At 42.7% G+C, this 10868-nt stretch overlaps 1 protein-coding gene across 1 annotated transcript in view; it reads right to left on the bottom strand.

Annotated features, from left to right (window-relative positions):
• Positions 1–10862, bottom strand: part of SYN3 (synapsin III) — a 216224-nt gene extending 205362 nt beyond the window's left edge. The window contains exon 1 of the mRNA XM_080393313.1: positions 854–10862. The gene's annotated coding sequence lies outside the window, so the exon portion shown is untranslated. The remainder of the gene's footprint in view (positions 1–853) is intronic.
• Between the last annotated feature and the right edge of the window lie 6 nt (positions 10863–10868).

The following is a 10868-nucleotide window of genomic DNA, read 5'->3' on the forward strand; positions in this document are numbered from 1 at the left end:
ACAAAAGGAAGGGCAGAGGCTAATTTGCTAGATGTGCTCCTGCTCTTCCAGGTAACATTAATTTGTGGGCTCTAACCTGATCCTCAGAGGTGCTCACCCTTTCTTCATATCATTAAAAGGGAGATGGCAAATCTGTGGAAGCAACTCAATAGGTTGTCACTTTAGCAGCAGGCAAATAACATCAGTTCTAACCAGTTAGATAACCTGTCCTGATTCCCACCCCCCACCCCGTCCCTTGCTTTCCAGGTATAGCTGGCTCAGCAGATAGGATTAATCCACTTCCCTACTCACTTGCACTCTCCATGTTAGAGAATCTGATTACACAGATTGCTTGCAATTTATCTCCACCTGCCATGACTAATGATCCAGTCTGACCTCCTCTTTCCCATTTTCACATCTCACTGCAGATCTGATACATACACAGACAGATGCACACACACTTGCTCCTTTTTGTTTGCAAACAGCTCACTAACAGCTTCGGCATTTCCGTTTTCAATCAACCCAGAAAACTGTTTTCCCCACACTGCCCATGAGGTAATTTCTCCCTTTTGACTCGTCTTATTATATTTACAATGCACATGCTTCATACGTTTCTGCTTTATCCACATAAAACACAGGCGTCTCCGTGCAGACGTGCACAATGAACATGCAATGTTATAAACCCCTGCAGCACATATAAAGACAAAGGCACACGCTACATGCACTGAGTAAGTGCTGCCACATGCATTCCTGTCCCCTCCAAAACCTGCAGGAAAACATTGCCTGCAGAGTGCTTTCCTATAAACCAAAACAGCCTAGCAGCACAGGGTCAGTATATGATTCTGGCAAACCCCGTTCCCAATCGCTCCCTTACCTTTCCTTAGCCTGCTAATCTGGGGGCCCTGGACCGATTCGCTTTCCCTCCTGCACACAAACTGCCAGTCCCTCCTGCTTCACATTCACAGCACACTAGCAGGATTCACCGTCATCCCATTCTGCTGGATCCTTATCACCCTATTGGCCAAAGCCAGACAGTAAATTAAATTAAGCTCCTCCTTATAACTATATTATCACAGGAACAGGATGAATAATTTAGTAAAACAACAAGGGTGTGCAGGCTCCGGTGTCACAGACTTCATCCCCACTGGCAGGCTTTTATCAAAGAGAGGCGGGTAAAGAAACCAGAATCTGTCACCCTCCTGAAAAGGAGACCTTAGATTACCCACTTGTATTTCCATACCATCCCTCTTGTCCTCCTCCCCCTAAAGCCATGGCATTCCCTTGTTACTGTTGTACATCCATCCCCAGCCTACACAGTATTCCCCTGGTGAATGGTCATTAACATCTCAGTGAATGCAGAGATTTCTGTCCAGGCAAAGAGATACCGCAGCACATCAAACACTTTGCCTCTTTCCTGAATGCAAGACATGATAAAAGAATAAAACCTTTCTGCATAAGGGAGTGACAAGACGAGCAGATCACAAGGAAATGGGAGAGTCTGCCTTGTATCATGGTATCTTCTGTTCAGCAACTGCGCTGTCATCCCGTCAGTGCAGACGCCCAAAGGATGCAAGTACATTGCTCTGAAAAGAAAGGCTTATATACGCACTGCTTGGGGACTGTGATTTCACATGCCTGCTGTGGGAGTTTGAATTCCCACTTCAAAAACACACACCAAAGTGGCAGTTTCCCACCAGACCAAATGACTAAGCTGTTCTGTTTTGCATTTTTTTTTTCTTTTTTTTTTTTTCCTGGACCAGAAATTTGGAGTGACAACTAACTACACCTATATTTCCCAAGTAGTAGGTTTTTTCAAAATGAACACAGCTCTTTTTCCTCTGCTGAAGCTTTGAGAAGTTACAGAGTGCTGCAGCTTCCCTTAACAGGGTCACCACTAAGACAAGTCTCAGACCACCTCATTTGTCTGAAGACTTGCACTAGAGCCCAAACTCCTTCAACCACCTCCTACACCAGCTCTCACCTCCCAGGACAGGCTGGCTGGGCATCCCTCAGCTCTGCCTCTGGGCACAGCAGGGACATGAGGCTGAAGCCAAGCCCAAGTACCCATAGCTACAAAGGCAGACCACCGGTGACAGACCAGGGGGTTTCCTGAAAGCAACGTCTTTCTTCAGGCACTGCCTCCCCGGTGAGGGACTGGCAGGAAGCTGGGATGATGCACAGCTATTGCCACCTTCTAAATTGCTGGGCTGTCTACCTCTGTCACAGCCCCAGTGCAAGATGGTATCGTGCTGCCTTCTCCAGGAGAACAAGGGCACAGGAATGATGGATGCTTTTGAATTTCCCACCATGTTCAAGGTGATCTAAAGAGAGAAAAAGTAAGAGTCTCAACCCATTTTTTTGTCTTTGTCTGTTACAGATTTCTCTGCCACAGAAAGGGACAAAACTATTCTCCTGCTCCTGAAGATACTTTGCTTTTGAAGAATGGCAGCTGCTCTTTTCCTCCTCTGTCCCTTGCAACCATCCAAACTTTTAAGAGCTTTTGTGTTAAAGGAAACCTTAAATTATGCACTTGGTGGTAGCTTCTGAGCAATTAAATTAAGCCACGTGGCAAGCTGCCCAATGTCACCACTAAAACTCAGGATGTTTTAGCATCATTTATTGAAGAGTTTTTACATGATGCTTTCTTAAATCACAAAAAGAGAGCAAATTAGGCTGTTGCCATGACAACTACAGAATCCGCTCAAAATTCAGGAGATGCTGGGGAGAGGTGAGAGCTCTTCAGTGGAGACCTCTGGATCATGAATATGTCCCTTGATTATCCAGTCCCTTTCAGGTTAATTCCTAGCATCAAAGCCTCCCTGACAAAAGGTTTAGTAATCGGGAGCAAAGCTTTGGCTAAAGAGGGTACAAACCAACTCTCCCAGCACTGATGTGAATTTACTTCTGGTGAGAGGTGCTCAGCTGAGACGTCCACAGAGCAATCACAGAAGTGGCAGCAGTAGTGCATAAACAGACATGAGGCAGGGTGGGGGAAGCGGCAGGAGGCTTCATTGCAGACAAGCACTGAATAGAAAGGCAGATTGTGACTCCATGGTGCAGTAAACTTGAATGACAACTTTCACAGAGTAGATGGAGAGAGAGAGAGAGAGAGAGAAGGAAGCAGGGTCCCAGCCACTGCCTGTGGAAACCCCCTGAAAGTTGGAATAAGCTGAGAAAAATCTTCCACCAGCCCTAGAAATGAATTAAAGCAAGTAAGAGAATAAAATGGCAAGACAAAAAGCATGATCAGTGGTGTCAGAAGAAGCTGACAGGCTGAGCAAATGGAAGAAGGCTACAAGGGTTCTTTTGCAGGAAAGGAAACTATAATTAAATCATTGGTAGGATTATTGAATATTTTCCATCAAAGCTGGCTCTCTGTATATTTTTTTTTCCCAGCTGAACTTTTTTTTCTTGCAAGCCTTCTAAGAAAATCACTATTTTAGTAGAAATTTTTCAGTGAAGTCTTTTGGTTTTCAATTGCAAGAGCTGAGATATTTTTAGATGGAAATGAAGAACGTTTGCTTGGAAAATTTTCAGAATTCTTTGTAGTTTACAAGGAAGATCTCTCCTTCCTCATAAGTTTATTGCCATCGGAAGCTTTGTTGTTCTCCTTTGAAATGATGCCTCAATGGGCATAAGAACCTTTTGGAAGGTAGGAACAATCAGTGGGAGCATATTAAAAATTAGAGAAAATTAAACACACAGGCAAATGGCGTAAACTTTGGAAGTTTCTCTCCCTCCCTCTTCATTCCCAGATGAGAGGAACTGTGTTTGGCAATGAAAACAAGAAGCAATTGAGAAATTTAGGGAGAGATACTTGTTGTAATTATATTGTTGTCAGTGTTATGCTCCAAGTAGGATACCTGCCAAGGCAAAAGCATACATATTACAGGGATCCAAAAGTTCCAGGAATTATGAAAAAACCCACCCCAGTAATAACAAATATGAATTTTCAAGACATAAGTACCCCCTTATCTGATGTCCTATTTAGTCTTCGAGTCCCAAGACTGACTGTCTGCCTGCCTTACTTAGGATGTTGTGGCAATATTTCAGTACCCTGAATTGAAGGTCTTGATCTTCTGATGGGGTCTTCTTCCTTGAGCCTGGGTACCCCTTTTTATAGTTGCTAACAAGGTCCAGCCTCTGACTGGTTGGAATGTAATATAAAACAAGTCTTTATTGGTTATCTACTTGCAGATGAGACTGGCTGTTTCTTTGCATGCCCCCTCCCCACTCTCGCCTGCTATTTCACCAAAGCCTTGCAAAAAGCATTTATTAGCTAATGACACTGTGGCAGCAGGAGCAGGTCGGGATGCACACAAACCATGTAGGCTTGTTTTGGCCCACAATATGTGGCAGAGACGAGGGGTTGAAATGAGCATTTTTTCATGCTGAATATATTGTGACACCCTCTTGAACAGCTGTCAGTTTGGCAAACATGCTTTTGGGCTGGCATAACAGCAGCAGAGGCATTCAAGTGGCAGTTTCCACAGAAATAAATCTGAGAAACAGAGGACAGGGTGAGACAGAGAAGAAGGAATAGGCAAATGCATAGCAGGACAGGGATGGGATCCTTAGAAGTGCCTGGGATGCTATTTTCTGAAGTGAGATGCCTTTGGGACAAGGGGCATTTTACCTAGTCAGACTGAAGCATTATCCTGAGGCTTCAATGCTACTGCATATGTGCATGGTGGTATCTATTAAAAACATATTACCATCCCACTGAAAACATATTTCTGTCTCCCAAACATGCTCTTAATTAAAAGAATTTTTCATTTTTCAGCAGTAGCTTTGTTATTTTAATAAAATTTTCAAGACCTTCTAGGTATCATGTCTTAATCTAGGAAAAAACCCAAACAATTTCCCTACTGACATTCTTTACTTACTTCAGTAAGTAATGGTGAAGGGTCTAGAGAATGAGTCTTACGAGGAGCGGCTGAAGGAACTGGGGTTGTTTAGCCTGGAGAAAAGGAGGCTCAGGAGGGACCTTATCACTTTCTACAACTACCTGAAAGGAGGTTGTAGCAGGTGGTTGTCAGTCTCATCTCCCAAGTAACAAGCAATAGGACAAGAGGAAATGGCTCTAAGTAGTGCCAGGGGAGGTTTAGGTTGGATATTAGGAAAAATTTCTTCAACAAAAGGGTTGTCAAGCATTGGAACAGGCTGCCCAGGGAAATGGTTGAGTGACTGTCCCTGGAGGTGTTCAAAAGACGTGTAGATGTGGTGCTTAGGGATGTGGTTTAATGGTGGACTTGGCAGTGCTAGGTAAATGGTTGGACTTGATGATCTTAAAGGTCTTTTCCAGCCTAAACAATTCTATGATCCAATAACCTTTTTCTATGTTTAATTTATTGGTTGTAGTGACTTCTTGTCATCTTAAACACCATAGCAACATGAGATCTTAAAAAACCATATTTTAACCCTCTATGCTATTCTAACACAAGAAAACACAAATACCATGTTTTCCTTGAGGGTCTTTGAGTGAGAACCTATTTAACAGCAATCAACTTTAAAAATACAAGTACACCACTTATTCACCAACTCACCTGCCATATTTTGTAAAAAACAGTTCCTAGGCCGTGGAGGATTCCAAGGCAAGAAGAATATCCCTGTTTACTGATGGAACAGGTTACTGCCATCCCTACAAGGGTTATAAAAGAGAGAGAGGTGTCCTAATCCCTTGTCAGCACAGGCAGTACTGCAAATGTTATGGCACTCATTTAGGATGCAGGAAACAGAGGGCCCAGATCTGAAGAAAGAAAACTGGAGGCTCCCCTCTGGGTCCTCCCCAGGGCAGAAAGCCACTGCACCAGGAGTTTATCAGCTATTCAGAAGAGACACTATCATTATACCTCTTGCATAAATTATTCTATTGTATAAAGGCTCTTGTAACATTGGGCCAAAGACTGAATGGATGAGCAATGGCCAAGGCACTCATCAGAAAGTGAGATTCATGTCAGTAGCTTGTAACTCACAGAGCACAGCTTCGACTTCTTTCTCTCACATCTCTGTTGCCTCTAAGATTATTTCCATCCAAACTACAAATCCTACAGTGGATATACTTAACTGGAGACGGAAACTTCTAACTTTTTGTTTGTTTGCTTTCTTGAATTAGAAAAACCTACTTCATCTTCCAGAGGTTTTAGTCCTTTTGACAGCCAGGGAGAACATCTGGTACAAAATCTGAGGCTAAACTTCATGTTCAGAAGGGACAGCTGAGCTGAATTCTTCTTTGGCTGCTTTTAAGCCAAGGGGCACTGCTCAGTCACACGATGTAGTTAAGACACCACAGGTAAGTTCTGTGCACTGACCAAATCTTGTTTCTTACCTCACTTATTACCACTCAAGAATAGTTCTGGCAATGCCAAAGAACTCATATTAAGGGTGAAACTCATGTAAAATTAAAGCAGGATCATCATCCTCTGTTTCAGCGGAAAATCATCTAAAAAGGGCCAGTGCAGGCAATCTGTTGCAATGAAGTAGTTCAAGAGAACCAAGAACTGATTTGGCCAGTTGGTTTGCTACAGATATGCTTCTTCAGGTGCTTCCATGCTCTCACATCCTCCTCCTCCCTTCCCTGGTTGCCAGGCAACTACAAAAAGGACTGGAGAACACGCTGGAGAAAACCACCCTCTAGGGCACAGCATGGGTTGGAGTTTTCTTTCCTAAGGGCAAAGTGGCCTTGGCTTTGGAGGCAACACCTCACTATGAGACATTGCCTTGCATGAACACTGTTTGTGGGGCAAGTGATATATATCTATAATAACCAAAATAAATGCCTTCACAGATTCCAAGCTTGCTTCTGAGCTTTTTCTGGGGCTCAGCTGTTCCCCATCAATTCTGCAGATCAATAATTTAAGGAGCTCAAGCACAGAAATCACCAGCCTAGACAGCAGGAGATTTCACAATACCAGCTAATCCATATAGTTGTTGCAGGGAGGATCAACTGTTGTAGCTGGCTATAGTCATGTGTTTACAGCACTGACTTACAGTGTGTCCCATGGGGCAAATGCAAAAGGAACACAACACTTCTGACCTGAAACCTGTTTGCTTATAAAGGCTCAGGCACTTCTGGATGAGTAAGTGAGATCAGCCACTAGAATGGGAAATGGAAAGCCCTGTACTGGACTCCATGAAGTCCCTTGGCCAACTTGGTGTGGGAAAGGCTCTCTCATTCTCCTAGGTCTATCCAGCTTCCTTCCCTCAGGGTTTATAATCGAGGGATAAGCCTCAAGTATATGAATAAAACTCCTAGGATCTGACATTTGGAGCTGCAAAAGTATACCTACACCCTGAAACAACATCATAAGTATTTCAAAATACAATTTAGTTTAAAAGTGGTGACACCAACTGACAAGTACAAAGTCAGATAAAAAAGTACCTGGAAGATTAGACACACACCTGTGGCCTTACTTTCAAAACAAGCTTAATTAGCAAAGTTTTACCCTGTGTAGAATGAAATCTAAAAAGGAAGAGGAGAGGAGAGAAAAGGGAATAGACCTTCAATTTCAGCAGCTTTAGTATTACTTTCTGTTTCCTGTAATCACACTGAATTCTCAATGCTTTTCAATATTTCAGACATATTTTTTAAACCTATTACTGCACAACAAAAACTGGTTTTTACCCCTGCCTCCATATATCATGCCAGGAAGGCCATCTTTTCTAAGCAAAGTTTTCCATTTTTGTCGTCTAGTGTTCTGCCTAAAATGATAAAGGCTGTACCCTGAGGCCATTCAACCTAATAGCATTCACTACAGACTCTGAAGTCATAGGTTAGGACCATATCCTCTTCACCACATATCCCAAATATCTTGGGAATTTTCAGTTTCCCTAAGAACTCACCTTCCCTCCCTTCCCCAATTGTTATTTCTGTATAAACCATGATTAATTTCTGCTGATCAAAATGACCCAGTCATAACCAGACCCACATGTTGCTCTCAGTTGAAAGAAGAAATGTTTTTCCTTACCCCTTATACACCTCAACCAGGGCTGCGTTTTACTAGCAACAAGATAATTTCATGACTGCAAAGGTCCTGCTGTTCTTGTTTGAGCTTTTCTTAAACAACTGCATCCAGCCTTCAAGTTTACAGCTTACATCAGCCATAAGAAGCAATTTGTCCTTCAAGTTCTCTAGTGGTGCAATACAGGCAGTTAATTTTTGTTCCTGTTTCTTTTTTTTTTTTTCTTTCCTTTTTTTTTTTCCCCCTAGAACATCTAAGGTTCCCTTGTCCCCTAAGGTCACAGTTTGGCATGCTGCCTTTTCTGCTGAGGTTTGAAGTCCAAAGCAGTACTCTATTAAAAAAAATCTCAATAATACCTCTGCAGTTCTCAGAATAGAAAGTTGAATTTCAGAGTGATTAAGAAAAGGAAACTAGGATTTGGGAAATGTTTTTTGCTGAGTTGTCTCTTTCCTCCTTTTAAACACCACTTAAATTTAGGACCTAAGGGTAGAAAACAAAACAGGTGTTCTGATTAAGTGCTCATTTCAGCTTTTTACTGTCAAGGTGCCCCGGCTGTTGTGGGAAGGGTATGGATGAGAGTATGAAATCTGGCAACTAAACTTTGCTATTTTTTAAAATGGTCCATCCCTTCAATCCTTTTACTGGCTCTAGAGGGAAAAGTCCTTAGAATAAGAAAATAAGGTAGGAAAGGATTTCCTTGAAAGAAATGGATAGGCAGGATGGACAGACATTTTTCTGCATGATACAAAGACCTCAACTACGTACACTTGTGCATCAGCATCAGCCATGGCAGCCCAGCTGGGCTTGCTCTGCATAGAGGTGTATTTGACCCTATCACAAAACTCAGGACACTGCAATGGGCAGCTGTTGTGAGTATACAAGGGGGTAGGGGAGGAAATTGTGCAGGAAGGGGAGTGGTGAACCAGCAGGGTGGAGGGTGGGTGATGTGGAAGGACTCTGGTGTAGCCGTGCAGGCTCCTCTCTCAGCCTTGTTCTGTGTGGAAGAAATGTGAAGGAATAAATTCTTTCACAAATGCACACATCCTAGCAGAACATTTCAAACAGCAGTCTGCAGTGGGCAAGAAACCACTGTATTTAAATGCAGCTCACTTCCCAGGGGTATAGGAATCAAATAAGAAACTACTCATAAGGCTGTGAAATGAAACCACATAAAACATTGACAGAAAAGTCATGTTTTAATTCAGAATACTCACTGACTGATGAGAGAACCAAAATGTGAACAACTTCTCTAACATTGATGGCTAAATGCCTTTCTTGAAGCACATTAAAGGAGAAGGAGACAGCAGCAGCACACTGGAATGAATTTGAGAGAAAGCTGGGCACGTACTACAGCACCAGACAGGACCAAATGACACAGCAGTGCAGCGTAGTAATTGACCGCTATTCCCACTCAGTACCTTTGGTATCTCCTCTGGGGTATCATAAATAATGTGACTTTAGTGTAGTTTGGAAATAGGTTTTGTTTGAGGATAATTTTCTGAGATTGAGTAAGTCAGTTACCCCTAACATTTCTCAGAGTATCTCTATACAGCACCAACACCGTGTGAGGGTGCCTTATAGTAGTTCAGGTCTGCATCCCATTCCAGCTGTGTTGTGTGAGGAGCAGGGTCAGCCCACTTAGGAGGAGCAGCTCAGGTCTTCCTGGTCCCAGTGCTACTGCTGTAGCCCCAGCTCTGGTGTCCACACCACCCTGCCCTGTGCCATGCAGCTGCGCTTCCACGTTCTCATAAGGCAGCAGCTCTGGCTTTAGGGACTGTGATACTGCTTAAGACTGTTTACAGCCTTAGTAGTAAAGAGTGCTATATGGGATGCCTATAAAGCGCGTAAGTGATTGCTAATAATACCCCATCAATTTTCACTGGTTTTCTCCAGTACTGTCCTGCAAATACACTTCAGCAAAACCACATGGCAATTCTGTCTTCCTAACAGGAGAACACTTTGGCATGTACAGCCCAGACAGACTTCACACAGGTCTCTACCATGCAGTCTTCCCTATTTCTTGTTTCTACTTCTGCTGCTGCCTAAATGACCTGCCTGAATGACGCAATGACAAAAAGGCAGATGTCTTTCCCATTTTCATGGGTTTTAAATTTGTGTCTTTGGTCTATTTCTCTCTCCAGTTCCTTATGTTTTTGGATTGAGCATATCTGGACAGATTTAAGTTTTCCATACCTTCCACACCCAGGACTCTTTTCCAGATGCCCTTAGACATCTCAGTCAAATGCTGTTTTCCACATAAGCTTCTTTTCTCTTCTTTGGTTCAGTAGGTTCTAAGAGACCCCACAGAGAAAGAAAGACAATACCAAGAGCTACAAATGTTGTAGCGATAGCACCTGCCCTTTCCTTTTAAGCATTGCTGGAAATCTCTGTCCATCCCATTCTTCAACATTGAACTTAGAGTAGAAGTTCAAAACCACCTTGTAATATATCCCCAGCACAACTACGTGCTAAGGACTTACAGTAAAACACTCAGAGAGGTTTATATTTTCTAAAAAGAGCTGCAACAATTTATTTGTGTTGGGACTTCTTCTCCATACGTATTTATGGGTTCTGTTTACTCAAGTGTAGCAATGTGTGAAATTCAACAAACACAGAACCTCACAGAGAAGTCTTCTGTCTGCTTTAATTAAAGAGAGAAGGAAAATGCCCAAGGATTCTTTACTGTAGTGAAAGTTAAAAGGATCAACAGGAACCACTGCGGGTAGATGAAGCTTCTACAATTTAATGACTTCTGACATGTCTTTAAGTCCTCCAGGCTTTCAAGCCATTAGATACAAGGAAGTTCACTGTGGTCACTAGACACAGATACTGTCCCAGATTATGTACTGCCAGTTGCTGAGTTGTTGAGAAAATCAAAACAAAACACCTTCTGCTTCAAGGAAGGAGAGAAAAACAACACTTTTAAAA

The sequence above is a fragment of the Falco punctatus genome, assembly GCF_963210335.1.
Source record: "Falco punctatus genome assembly, chromosome: 6".
NCBI lineage: Eukaryota > Metazoa > Chordata > Aves > Falconiformes > Falconidae > Falco > Falco punctatus.